This window comes from Sus scrofa, chromosome 13, assembly GCF_000003025.6.
Source record: "Sus scrofa isolate TJ Tabasco breed Duroc chromosome 13, Sscrofa11.1, whole genome shotgun sequence".
In the NCBI taxonomy this organism is placed as follows: Eukaryota; Metazoa; Chordata; class Mammalia; order Artiodactyla; family Suidae; genus Sus; species Sus scrofa.
This window is the reverse complement of record NC_010455.5, coordinates 74,004,970-74,020,010: the sequence shown is the minus strand read 5'-3', so window position 1 is coordinate 74,020,010 and position 15,041 is coordinate 74,004,970. Positions and strand designations below refer to the sequence as shown.

General features: G+C 39.7%; 1 long non-coding RNA gene across 2 annotated transcripts in view; it reads right to left on the bottom strand.

Moving 5' to 3' along the window:
* The window catches only part of LOC110256299, a 96,331-nt gene that overhangs the window by 64,307 nt on the left and 16,983 nt on the right, over positions 1-15,041 (bottom strand). Inside the window, exon 3 of one of the 2 annotated variants that reach the window (XR_002337686.1) lies at positions 6,987-8,100. The exons of the other annotated variant lie outside the window; for it this stretch is intronic. This is a non-coding gene — a long non-coding RNA (uncharacterized LOC110256299). Of the gene's footprint in view, positions 1-6,986; positions 8,101-15,041 lie in introns of those variants that run through there. 2 annotated transcript variants of the gene reach the window in all.

The following is a 15,041-nucleotide window of genomic DNA, read 5'->3' as shown; positions in this document are numbered from 1 at the left end:
CTGGGAACACACCTGCCCTGCAGCTGCAGCTGCCACTGCCAAACACTCTGAGCAGCACCATGACGCTTGATCACCGTCCCTTCCCAAGACCCTACAAATAGGAGCATCTGATGCATCACCTCCTGCATGGGCTAAGCAGGACAGGATGCTTCTTGAATGGTCTGCAGGAGGTGGGGGTGAACCACCAAATTACCTCTGACTCCAGATGTCGGTGTGGCCCACCACCACTAGGGGTCCATGAACAGTCACCACTTTCAGCTCCAATCACCTCAGAGGAGGCCACTGCAATCGAACACTACTTGTAGTGGCTCTTACTCCCATGGAAACTCATGCACCATGTGGCTGCCACTGCCAAGTGCTCTGGGAAACTTGTAAATCTGTCTAAGCCTCATTACCACTTCCCAGGGCCCTGCAGCTAGGAGTAGCCTGCACCACTTTCCGGCAGGTCCTTGCTGCTGTTAAGAGCCCAGCAACCAGGCATTGACTACTACCTCTAACCATTGCCTCCTTCTCTCTGGAAACACACTCAATACCCTGGGCATAACAGCCTGCTCACATCGAAGAAACAGAGAGCAAATATTCAAACTCCCATGCCAAAAATAAAGAGTAACCCCCCACAAAATACAAAGGGCACTCGTGCGTAGAAGGAGCCTCCAAGACTACAGTTTGGCTCCCCTAAACGCACAGAAAAAGAAAAACATAGGCAAGATAAAGAAGCTCAGGAAACATTCCCAGTTAAAGGAACAGAATTCCATGAGGCAGAAAACAATGAAACAGACCTCTGCAGTCTGACTGACACTGAGTTCCAAAGGGAGGTAGTGAAAATACTGAAGGAATTGAGGCTGAATAGCAAGGAATTAAGGGAGGATATGAACAGGAATGCAGATTCCTTTAGAAAGGAACTAGAAAATATAAGGAGGAACATAGAAACATTAGAAAATTCATTTGCAGAGATGCAAACTGAGCTAAAGGCACTAAAGAGCAGAGTGAATAATGCAGAGGAACGAATTAGTGACTTGGAAGATAGAATAATGGAAATCACCCAATCAGGACAGCAGATAGAAAACAAAACGAAAAAACATGAAAGCACTATAAGGGACCTGTGGGATAATATAAAACGGGCCAATCTACACATAATAGGCGTTCCAGAAGGAGAAGAACAAGAAAAGGGGATTGAAAATATATTTGAAGAAAGTATGTCTGAAAACGTTCCAAATCTAAAGGAAACTGATATCAAGATACAGGATGCACAGAGGGCCCCAAACAAGCTGAACCCAAATAGGACCACACCAAGACATCTTGCAATAAAAATGGCAAAAGTTAAAGATAAAGAGAGGATTCTAAAGGCAGCAAGAGAAAAGCAAAGCATTAATTATAAGGGAAACCCCATAAGGCTATCAGCTGATTTCTCTACAGAAACACTACAGGCCGGAAAGGAGTGGCAAGATATATTTAAAGTTCTGAAAGGAAAAAATATGCAACCTAGAATACTCTATCCAGCCAGAATATCATTTAAAATAGAAGGGGAAATAAAGACTTTCTCCAATAAGCAAAAGCTGAAAGAGTACAGCAATACTAAACCCATTCTAAAAGAAATACGGAAAGGACTTCTCTAAATATAAAAGAAGAAGGAGGAGAAGAAGGAGGAGGAGGAGAAGAAGGAGGAGAAGGAGGCGGAGGAGAAGAAGGTGAAGGAGGAGGAGGAGGCGGAAAGGGAGGGGGAGAAGAAGAAGAAGAAGAAGAAGAAGAAGAAGAAGAAGAAGAGGAGGAAGAAGAGGAAGAGGAAGAAGAAGAAGAAGAAGAAGAAGAAGAGGAATTAGAATTAGGATGGAGGAAACCACAATTGGAAAGCAATCAGTTAAATAAGCCAGCATACAGATCTAAACATGAAGATATTAAAAAAAAAAAAAAAGACTTCAAAATCATGAATGTGGGAAAGGAAATTCAGAAAATGCAGATTCTTTTTTTTATTATTTTAATAACGTATTTAAGCCTATATGACTATCAGGCTATAAAGCCAGCAGATACGGGAAGGGGTTAACATACTTAAAAAACAGGGCAACCACAAATCAAAACCAAACACTACATTCACAAAAACCAAAATGAAAAGTACACAAGCATAAGATAAATGGAAATCATCCAACCAAAAAAAGAAAGGAAGAAAGGAGAAACAGATTCAACTGGAAAACAAGGCTCAAAGTGGCAATAAATACCTATCTATCAATAATCACCTTAAATGTCAATGGACTGAAGGCTCCAATCAAAAGACACAGAGTGGCTGACTGGATAAAAAAGCAAAAACCTTCCAACTTCTGTCGACAAGAGACTCACCTTAGGGCAAAGGACACATATAGATTGAAAGTGAGGGGATGGGAAAAGATCCTTCATGCCAATGGACAAGACAGGAAAGCAGGAGTTGCAATTCTCTTATCAGACAAAATAGACTTTAGAATGAAGGCCCTAAAGAAAGACAAAGAAGGACGCTATTTAATGGTTACAGGATCCACTCAAGAAGAGGATATTACAATCGTCAATATATATGCCCCTAATATGGGAGCACCCAGATACCTACAACACATCCTAACAGACATAAAAGGAGAAAGGAATGGGAATACAATCACAGTAGGAGACTTTGACACCCCACTCACATCAATGGACAGATCCCCTAGGCAGAAAATCAATAAGGCAACAGAGATCCCAAAGGACACAATAGCAAAGTTAGACTTAATTGACATGTTCGGGACATTACATCCAAAAAAATCAGCATATACATTCCTCTCAGGTGCACATGGAACATTCTCAAGGATGGATCACATCCTGGGGCGCAAACCTAACCTCAACAGATTTAAGAGTATAGAAATTATTTCAGAGTGTAGAAATGATTTCAAGTATCTTCTCGGATCACAATGGCATGAAACTAGAAATCAACCACAGGAGAAGAAATGAGAAAAAACCAACTACATGGAGACTAAACAACATGCTACTAAAACACCAATGGGTCAATGAGGAAATCAAGAAGGAAATTAACAAAATACCTTGAGACAAACGATAATGAAGACACAACCACTCAAAATCCATGGGATGCCACAAAAGCAGTGCTCAGAGAGAAGTTCATAGCAATATAGGCCTTCCCCAAAAGAGAAGAAAAATCTCAAGTCGACAACTTAACCTACCACCTACATTAATTAGAAAAAGAAGAACAAACAAAACATAAAGTCAGCAGAAGGAAGGATATCATCAAGATTAGAAATGAAATCAATAAAATAGAGATTCAGTAAAAATAGAAAAAAAAATCAACAAAACCAAGAGCTGGTTCTTTGAAAAGGTAAACAAAATTGACAAACTTCTGGCTAGACTCAGCAAGAACAGGAGTGAAAAAAACCCAAATAAACAAAATCAGAAATGAAAAAAGGAGAAATCACAAAGGATACTGCAGAAATACAAAAAAAAAAAAAAAAAAAAAAAAGAAAGGGAGAATCCAATGAACAATTGTATGCCAACAAATTTGACAACCTAGAAGACATGCACAACTTTCTAGAGATTTACAGCCTGCCAAAACTGAATCAAGAAGAAATACATCAACTGAACAGACTGACCACTAGAAATGAAATTGAATTTGTCATAAAACCCTCCCTACGAATAAAAGTCCAGAACTAGACGGCTTCACAGGTGAATTCTACCCAACATACAAAGAGGAACTTATACCCATCCTTCTTAAACTTTTCCAAAAGGTTGAAGAAGAAGGAACACTCCCAAAGACATCCTATGATGCCACCATCACCCTAATTCCAAAACCAGACAAAGATACCACCAAAAAAGAAAACTATAGACCAAGATCTTTGATGAATATAGATGCAAAAATTCTCAACAAAATTTAGCCAACCGAATCCCACAACACATAAAAATGGTCATACACCACGACCAAGTGGGATTCATCCCAGGTTTACAGGAATTGTTCAACATATGCACATCAATCAATGTCATACACCACATTAACAAAAGAAAAGTCAAAAACCACAGGATCATCTCAATAGGTGCAGAAAAAGCATTTGACCAAGTCCAACATCCATACATGATCAAAACTCTTACCGAGGTGGGTATAGAGGAAACATACCTTAACATAATAAAAGCCATTTACGACAAACCCTCAGCCAATATGATATGCAATGAAGAAAAGCTGAAAGCCTTCCCACTAAAATCTGGAACAAGACAAGGATGCCCACTCTCACTGCTTTTATTCAACATAGTATTGGAAGTCCTAGCCACAGCAATCAGACAAACGAAAGAAATAAAAGGGATCCAAATTGGAAGAGAAGGGGTAAAATTGTCACTGTACACAGATGACATCTATATATAGAAAACCCTAAGGACTCAATCCAAAAACGACTTGAACTGATCAACAAATTCAGCAAAGTAGCAGATATAAGATTAACATTCAGAAATCAGTTGCATTTCTGTATACTAACAATGAAATATTAGAAAAGGAATACAAAAACACAATACTTTTTGAAATTGCACCCCCCAAAAAATCAAATACCTGGGAATACGCCTGACCAAGGAGATGAAAAAATTACACTATGAGAACTATAAAACATTAATCAAGGAAATTAAAGAGAATTCAAAGAAATGGAAAGATATTCCATGCTCCTGTGTTGGAAAAATTAATATTGTAAAAATGGCCATACTACCCAGAGCAATCTACGATTCAATGCAATCCCTGTCAAATTACACATGACATTTTTCACAGAAGTAGAACAAACAATCCAAAAATTTACATGGAATCACAAAAGACCCAGAATTGCCAAAGCAATCCTAAGGAACAAAAACCAAGCAGGAGGCATAATTCTCCCAGACTTCAGGCAATATTACAAAGCCACAGTCATTAAGACAGTGTGGTCCTGGTACCAAAACAGTCATACAGACCTATGGAATAGTATAGAGAACTGAGAAATAAACCCAGACACCTACAGTCCATTAATCTTCAACAAAGGAGACAAGAATATAAAATGAGGAAAAGACATTCTTTTCAGGAAATGGTGCTGGGAAAATTGGACAGCCACATCTAAATCAATGAAACTGGAACACACCCTCACACCATGCACAAAAATAAACTCAAAATGGCTTAAAGATTTAAACATAAGACAATATACATTCAAACTCCTAGAAGAGAACATAGCCAAAAAATTCTCTGACATAAACCTTACAAATGCTTTCTCAGGTCAGTCTCCCAAGGCAACAGAAATAAAGGTAAATATAAACCAATGGGACCTAATCAAACTGACAAGCTTTTGCACAGCAAGAGAAACCATTAAAAAAAAAAAAGACAATTTATGGAATGGGGGAAACAGTTTCAAACGATGCAATAGACAAGAGCTTAATCTCTAAAATATCAAACAACTTATACAACTTAACAGCAAAAGAGCCAACAAAACCCAATTGAAAAATGAGCAAAAGGCCTGAATAAACATTTCTCCAAAGAATATATACAGATAGCGAACAAGCACATGAAAAAAATGCTCAACATCACTGATTATTAGAGAAATGCAAATTAAAATTACTATGAGGTATCACATAGTAATTAATGCTGCCCACAAATAACAAATACTGGAGAGGACATGGAGAAAAGGGAACCCTTCTACACTGTTGGTGGGAATGTAAATTGGTACAACCATTATGGAAAACAGTATAGAGGTACCTTAGAAAATTATACGTAGATCTACCGTATGGAGTTCCCGTCGTGGCTCAGTGGTTAACGAATCCGACTGGGAACCATGAGGTTGAGGCTTTGATCCCTGGCCTTGCTCAGTGGATTGAGGATCCGGTGTTGCCGTGAGCTGTGGTGTGGGTTGCAGATGCAGCTCGGATCCCGCATTGCTGTGGCTCTGGTGTAGGCTGGTGGCTACAGCTCCAATTAGACCCCTAGCCTGGGAACCTCCACGTGCCACAAGAGCGGCCCTAGAAATGGCAAAAAGACAAATAAATAAATAAAATCTATCTACCATATGACACAGCAATCCCACTCTTGGGCATATATACACACAAAACTTTCCTTTTAAAAGACACATGCACCCATATATTCATTGCAGCACTATTCACAATAGCCAAGACATGGAAACAACCTAGATGTCCATCGACAGATGAATGGATTAAGAATATGTGGTATATATACACAGTGGAGTACTACTTCGCCATGAAAAAGAACAAAATAATGCCATTTGCAGCAAGAGGATGGAACTAGAGACTCTTATATTAAGTAAAGTAAGTCAGAAAGAGAAAGAAAAATACCATAAGATATCACTCATGTCTGGAATCTAATATATGGCACAAATAAAGATTTCCACAGAAAAGAAAATCATGGACATGGAGAACAGATTGTGGTTGCCAAGCGGGAGGAGCAGGGAGGGAAATGGATTGGGAATTTGGGGTTAATAGATGCAAACTATTGCTTTTGGAATGGATAAGCAATGAGATCCTGGGAACTATAGCACTGGGAACTATATCTTATCACACATGATAATGGGAGAAAAAAGAATGTATACATGTATGTGTGGCTGGGTCACCTCGCTGTAGAGTAGAAAATTGACAGAAAACTGTAAACCAGCTATAATGGAAAAAATAAAAATCGCTATAATTTAAAAATAAAAAACAAAAAAATAGGCCTGACCATTTCCCCCAACTCTGATTCTCAAGTAAATCCAGTGAAAAGAAATAAAGATGCACAGAAGGAAATATCATTAGAGCTTTGGCTACAGTCTAAGTTCCTTTGTACCTACCCAGTGAAAGAGCATTGCATTGGAATCAGACATGGGTACCATGTCTAACTTGACCACTGGCTCACTAATGATTTACCAGACTTTCTGAGTACTCAATCTGCTTCTCTGTAAAATAAGGGACTTTGTTTTTGGCTCTAGGATTCTGTGAACCTTTGTTTCTTTCTGATCCAGGCCTTGTTTCCATGGCCATGTAATTTTGAACTTGTTAATGAAGTATAACATACATAGAAAACTGCATATATCACAAGTGTACAGTTCTGTGAATTTTTGCAAACTGAACATGTCCATGTAACCAGCTCCCAGATCAAAAAGAGAACATGAACAGAAACTCGAGAGCTCACCCCATGCTCCCTTCTGTTCACAGCCTCCCATCCCCACAAGGTAAGCACTGTTTTGACTTTTAATAACGTATATTAGATTTGCCTCTTTTTGAACTTTAAATAAATGTAATCTTACAGTATATGTGCATGTGACTTCTTTAACTCAGTATTTTGTCTTGAAATTCATCCACATCATTCATTCTCATTGATCAGGTGTTCTGTTGTAAATATATACCACATTAAAACTACCATTCTATGGGCATTTAGGCACGTTTCATTTTTGGCTAGTTATGCAGTTTTATAATGTATTAAAATTTTTCAGCATTTTGAATTCTCAACAACTTTAGTGAGATCAAAAATAAGCTTACTTTTTTGATTCTGTGAAGAGTAAGATGGAAATGCCTTTGAACAGGGATTTCCAAAAGGCTTGGACTCTTTCTTTAATCTTAGGAGTAAAGAGCAAGCAGAGGAGAATTTTCTTGTTCCTCTTCTAGCTCAGCTTCTGAGCTTATTTCACAATCACAGGTGAGGCTTCCTGGTCTGCAGAAGAACCAACTATTGTCATATTTTGGTTAACATCTGACCAAACTCTGTCAGATGACAGAAATGGCTACTGAGTATACCAGAAGGAAAGCCCTTCAGGGTTCAAGAAGTCTGTCGATACCAGCTCAGGGGGTAATGGGTGATGGGAACAATTGCCCTACCAGAAGCTACAGGTGCTTGGAGTCCTGGATAATGTAAAGAGATGGTGATGGTAGGTTGGGTGAGGGGTGGGAAGAGTGCTCTAAGCAGGCATTCTCCAGAGATATGGGAATAGACAAAAGAAAAAATAGATAAAATTTGGCGATCCAAGCAAGTGGATTGGGCAGTTTAGCAAAAGGTAACACACAGATCCTCTTGAGAAAGAACTCAGCAACAGGAGACCTGAAAGCTGGCCATCCTTTCACAATCTGGGCAGAGGTTGATCTCAGGAAGATCTGGGAGGCATTGCTGGTATAATTCCAACCCTGAAAGAAATGGCAAGAGCAAGAAGACTCAACAGACAAGTGACTGCAACCCCTGGCAGGTTATGTAAGCAAGGGTAGCCTCCTGGGACCTCACCACCAGAAACAGGACAAAGTAGACTCATCAGTCAGATTGAACAGTGCTGCCATTTACTAGTTGAATAAGCTATTATTGAGCTCCTAGACATACACCAAAGCACTGCACTAGTTGATGGTGTGAATAAAACATACATGGTCCTCATATCAGGATGCTTTTGTCTGTAAGTAGCAATACCTGAATAAAAGTGGTTTAATCAATAGGGGGTAGTTAGTAATCTCACATACAAAGCCTAGAAGTTGGCTGTCCTAAGTTTGCCTAAGTCACTCACCAATGTCAGGACTCAAGGTGAACTTCTCTTCAGTTTATCTCATGGTCATGGGCCACAAAGTGACTGCAGTAGCCCCACAAATCATACCCTCATATAACAGTATTGAAAGTAGAAAGAATAAAACAACTTGCAGGTTTTTTTTTTTTAATTTGAAAGAGGAATTCTTTCCAAAACTTTTCAGCTGAATTCATCTTCTAGCACCCTGGCCAGAAGTAGGTCATGTGACCACAACTAAACCAAGCAATGGGATGAGTACAACTGCCTCAGAGCAATCAAGATGCAAGCCCTAGGGTTTGATATACTGTGCCTTGATAACCTGAACAAACTCAGGGCCATGTCAGCAAGGAAGAAGAGGTGATGGCTGTTGGGTAGCAACCAAAAAATACTGCCACCACCCATCCAAACTCCTGAACAAAAAGGTTCCTTTCAATGTCTTCGGGCCAGGATGAGCCTCAGAGTTTGGAGATCTCTTTTACTCAATAAAATCTTGGAAAGTACCCTATATGGGCCAGCAGATGTAGGGCCTCCAGTTATGAACTCTGGAAAGCTTCAGCCAAGACTCACCTCTTCAAGTTCTACTTAAACAGATTTCCCATAAGGCCCAGTCCATGTTTAATCCAGCCTGTTCCCTCCACTGGTGGCACCAACAGGGAAATATGGAATTATCCCTTGCTTCTTTACCCTCAAAATTTCAGCCTGTCCTAGATTTAGGTCCTACCACTCAGAGTTTTATTTCATCTCTCCCTGAACCTATTTACATTTTTGGCTTATACAGCCTCTTAGGAGAGCGAGTCCCAAATGTTTGATACTTGTCAGGTATAACAACACTATTTTCATCATGTCTTACTACTACCTCCTTTGAGCTTCTGAAGATTACTTCATCTATTCATTAGTGTTTCATTTATTACAGGCTAACCTGCAAACCTTTCACGGATTGCTTGCACTTTAGAGACATATCCCTGCAGAAGAAATAGCCAGAATAATAATAGTTTGCATTTATTGAACAATCACTATTCTAGGCACTATTCTATCTACAACTATACAAACAATGTTGTGGGGATATGAGGGATGAATATTTATGTGCTGTGAGGGATAAAAATTTATGTACTTTTTTTGTAGAAGAGGTACGGGGATATTAATTAACTTGCCTAAGACTACACAGCTAAAAAGTGGAGGAACAGACTCAAACACAGGTTGTCTGAAGTCAGAGCTCACATATTCAACCACTCTCAAAAGGGACTAGATATTCTCTTTCCTGCAGGGATCCTGAGACTTTTTCACCTTATAGCTTGCAGGCATGTCAGAGGACTTGCAGGGGTGAAATAAAACCATATATTTAATAGACAAAGCCAATCTAAGCCAGGTATGATACATGGATTCCATTCCCCTTTGTCAGCCACTGGTCTGTCCTTTTAGACTGTGGTAGTGCCCATTACATTACTAAGTGAAAAACCTACACTCAAATTCTCACAGGCAGATTGTCTCTAGATCATAAAGAGGTCATCCTGGCGAAGTGGCAATTTGAGAATAGCTATAGAAAGTATATTCCTCTTTTGAGGTGGTTTTCAGAACAGCTTTTCTACAAGCAAGGCAGACATAGCTATCTCTCCCACACCTTTTTAATAATGAATCACTCACCCACTGAACTCTACCACCTTTTGATTTCTTGGATGCATGTCTTGCTGCCCAGTAAAAGTATAAATTCTTTCAGATTTGGGACTGCATCTTATTCATGAGTGCCTTCCCCTGGAAGAAATTCCTTCCCTGATGAAATATTATGGTTTGTGTGTGAGACCTATTTCTCCAACAAGACTTAACAGTTTTCTGAGTTTCTGTGGCATTTTTTTTTTTTTGGCATAGCATTTAATTCTGGATTTGCCAGAACTTGGAGTCTATGATGAGATGCCCATCCTAAGAACTATGATATCAGAGAAAAACCTAACTTGTGGCTTATGTTTGTTTGTTTGTTTGTTTATTAATTTGCCTTGTTCCTGTGGATTCATCAGGGGAGAAAAAAACAACCCTCTTTCCCAGCCCCCATTCTACCAAACCATTGTCTTTCTAAGAAGACTGAATTTTAACACAAGACCACCACCCTTACCTCTACTATGATGGGAAGCAAACACTTCTTACCGAAGAGAAAGAAGCCAGGTTATTCCAGAGGGGAATGGATGGAGTCTCATGCTATGAGTTAGGTAATATGGGAGAAAGGGTGACACAGCCACCAAAAGGACTTTCCCTGAGAGCTTAGGGGATTTCTGCAAATGGCAGACAAACCTAATACTTCAGGCAGAGGATGACTTAGATATGTCCTTGGGTCCAGGGCACTTCGACATGAAATATCCTTCAATCTGGGATTCTTACAGATATCTTACAGAGTAGCAAAGAAGCAGCCAAAATGGCTTTGCTCACATATTTAGTGCCTTGGTGGCTGGCTTCAATTGGGATTTTCAACTGGAACATCTGCATTGGCCTCTCCAGCATGGCAGTCTGTGTAGGGGATTCTAAGAATCCCTGTGGCAGCTCAGGGATTTTACAAGTGATTCAGACAGAAGTTGCAAGGCTTTTTATGACTTCGTCCCTAAAGTCCTTGATCACTTCTATTGCATTCTATTGGTCAAGCAAGTCACTGAGGCCAGTCAATATTAAAAGAGGATGAGAATTAAACTCCAAGTCTCAGCAGATAGAATAACAAGGCACGTGCAGGCATATTTAATCTACTATGGTCTCTTGGTCTCTTAGGGCGCTATGGAGACGACTATGGTCACCATGATGTTGATGCAATAATCTAGAGCATGGGAGGAGATGAGCACTGACAGCATGGTTATTTCCCTACTGGTGAACGGGAAGTCTTGTTCAGATGGATACCTCTAAGTGATAATGTTCTGAGGGATCATGTACCCCCAAGGATAAATAAAGGGCATTAGAATCAGGTAGGTTTAATCCCCAGTTCTGTCGATTTGTTGAGTCATCCTCAAGCATTTTGTTACCAATCCAGGTTATCCCTCCCTAAAAGGGACCAAGTTCCTTGGACTCCAGCCTAGCATATAGATGAGAGCTATCGGTCAGGTTTTACAGCATCTTGGAAGATTTTATTCCTATCAGAAGGCTTATCTCTTCATAAGAGAAAGTTATCAATGTCTCTGGGCTACCTCAAATGGATACAGTTTAACAAAATTTGTAGTGTATTATTGCAAGTCTGTACACTCATCTCTGTTTCAACCTCTCCATACCTTCTGCTCATAACAATGCAGGTTCCATCAGGAACAGTGGAGAAACCATCAGATGAAATGCCTTTGTATGAGCTCCTTGTATCTGAAAATACGGAATACTTGTTCACAATCATAAGAAGTTTCCCAGAAGAATCTGAGTTTATGGACATCTCATCGCTTAAATGGACAGATGGATAGCAAGATTGCCTAGGTCCATAAGAAAAAGCTAAAGGCAAATATTTTGAGGAAATATAGGTTATAAGTAATTAGTGTTTTTCAATATGTGAAGAAATACAGAATGAAAGTACTGATAAAGTGAGAAACAGTTCCATATTCTCAGATGTTTTGTTTCTGATTGTGGTGGGCGTAACACAATACAACGCATATGTTAAAATTCATAGAACTGTACACCAAAAAGGAAAAAAGCCAATTTTACTGTATGATAGCCTTAAAAATCATACAATTGTACACTTACACACGCCACACTCCCCCCCCCCCGCCCCTGCATACACAGAGATGCTCACAACAGAACTTCATAGTATTAAGGGAAAGAAAAACTGCCAAAGATGTTATGCCAGATTCTAGTGCTTTGGTGAAGAGTTCTCAAAGCATCCCTGAAACATGAACTCTAACTTCAGCTTCCATCTCCTCACCTCAGAATAAGGATAATTTTAACTTTATTAGATTACTAAGAAGATTAAATGAAAATGTGTATATAAATATCTGACCCATACAAGGATGCTCAGTTGTGTTAAGTGCTCTGTTTTTGCCAACCTGTGAGTGGGGCTGAACTCTCAGGCCTTTTTCCTCCCAAAGACTGAGAACCTTCAGAATTTGTAGAGAGCGAGGTGGGATCACACAGTGTCACAAAGGATGCTCCTGAGATGTGAAAGTTCCCAACCAGTACATTGGATAAGGTCTATTTATGAGCTATATTTTATTCCCATTTTCTAACATAAGTGCAATTAAGGATTTTCATCATTACCATCCTTACAGATACACTCCCTGCCTTCCTCTGTTCATCTCCCCTAGTTTCCCATCCCTATATCTCCACCATGGACCTCAGAAATGTCTGATGAGGTGCACTAGAATGGAATGGTCCTTCATGCATTTATTCTTTGGTTGAAATGGCCCTATTGTGTATCTCTTCTTATGAAGCATTGAGCTCAATCCCAGGGATACAAATGTGGATCAATCTCTCCCCTGACTTTGAGGCATTCACAGTCTGATGGTTGAAGGTCATGAAACATGAGATTAATGGCAGAGGCAGAGGGTGGGAAAATCTACTGCTTTGAATATTAAAACACAAGAGTTTTCATTTTAAACTTGCTTGAAGAGCTAAAGAATCTCCTCCAATCAGAAATTCAAAAGAATTGAATGGAAAAGGGCATTCAGCAAGGAAGACTACCAAAGAGTAAAGTAAAAATACATCTGAGAAGAACCGGTGGAAACTAAAAATATTAAATAAAAAAGAGCATCTGCCTTTTTGAGACTCATCTTTGCACTTGACTTGCTCTCTTTCATTTGCCTTGTGTGTGAGGATGGTTGCTTATTAAGCAAGTGAAAATTCGTAAAACGATTTGGGTTTCTTACAGGGGAAAAATGGTGTCATACATGAGCCTAATGAGAATAATTATCAAGAGGCTACAATTGATGAGTTATATTATTAATCACTCTGAGATCTAATATTAGCATAGAATTAGAAATTAACTCAGAAAAATTCAAATCTGCCACACTTTGCCCAATTATCCCCAAGAAGAATGATCATGTGTAACTGGTTATATATTTGAATACTTTTTACAAAGCTAGCCCTCTTAGCTCACTGAGTTTGGATGACTATTAAAACAAGAGGCCTTCAAACAATAGGCCCCTATACACATGGGTAATTATGGGAAATGTGAAGAATGTCTGTTTCCCTCTATCTGGTATATAACATGTACAATTTGGAATTATTGAGGCCTGATTGTGGTCTATTTTGAAATATTAAAAGCTATGATTTTTAAAAACCTTCTATGGACAACATTTGAAAGTTGGTTTTTACACACAGATGTTATCCGTTTATGCTCTGTACCTCCATCCACAATGTAACCACATTGATTAAAGAGAGGGATGGTATTTGTGGATGGGACTTGGACAATTATCAACATTTTTGAGACTTGTTTTCTAAAGTTTAAAAAAATCAGTGGGAGGGAGTTCCCATCATGGTGCAGTGGTTAGCGAATCCAATTAGTAACCATGAGGTTTCGGGTTCGATCCCTGGCCTTGCTCAGTGGGTTAAGAATCCAGAGTTGCCGTGATCTGTGATGTAGGTCACAGACGCGGCTCGGATCCCGCGTGGCTGTGGCTCTGGTGTAGGCTGGCAACTACAGCTCCAATTGGACCCCTAGCCTGGGAACCTCCACATGCCGCGGGTGCAGCCCTAGAGAATGCAAAAAGACAACAACAACAAAAAAATCAGTAGGAGTTCCCACTGAGATACAGTGGGGTTAAGGATTGCCACAGCTGTGGTGTAGGTCGTAGATTTAATCTCTGGCTCAGGAATTTCTATATGCACAGGTGCAGCCCCAAAACAAAAATCAGTAGAAATTCTTTCTCCATCCAGTTCTTACTGATTTGTGGTTGGGTCTTCATATACTCAGGCAACACTCAGTAGAGTCCAAAGAGTGTTAACAAACTTGGTAGCAAGAGTTTGATTCATCTACACTTCAGATGCTTTTTTTTTTTTTTTTTTTGGTCTTTTTAGGGCCACACCCATGGCATATGGAGGTTCCCAGGCTAGGGGTTGAATTGGAGCTGTAGCCTCCAGCCTACACCACAGCCACAGCAATACCAGATCCGAGCCACACCTGTAACCCACAGCACAGCTCACAGCAACGCTGGATCTTTAACCCACTGAGCGAGGCCAGGGATTAAACCCACGTCCTCATGGATACTAGTCAGGTTCGTTACCATTGAGCCACCACGGGAACTCCCAGATGCTTATTCTTGCCAACAGCCCTGGTCCATTCTCTCCATGTCACCTTGGAGGACCCTTTCATCTCGCTATCAGTCTAGCTGAATCCAGCTAGTCTCGCTGCCATAAAAACCTTCTAACAAGTCTCTCCCCCTGCAAACTCTGAAAGTGCTCCTTAGTACATCATTAAGCACTTTACTCTGCCAAGATACACCTATTAAAATGTCAGATGTGGTCCAACTGAAGGTACTTCTGCTTGTGGGGAGGAGCCTGGGAATGTACTCCAGAAATTTGTAATGGTAGGAATATAGAGGTATTTCAGAGCAAAAAAAAAAAAAAAAATGTGATTATATATTTAACAAAAATAATGTAACTCTTTGAAAGCATATGTCTTAAAAGGTTTGTGTAAAT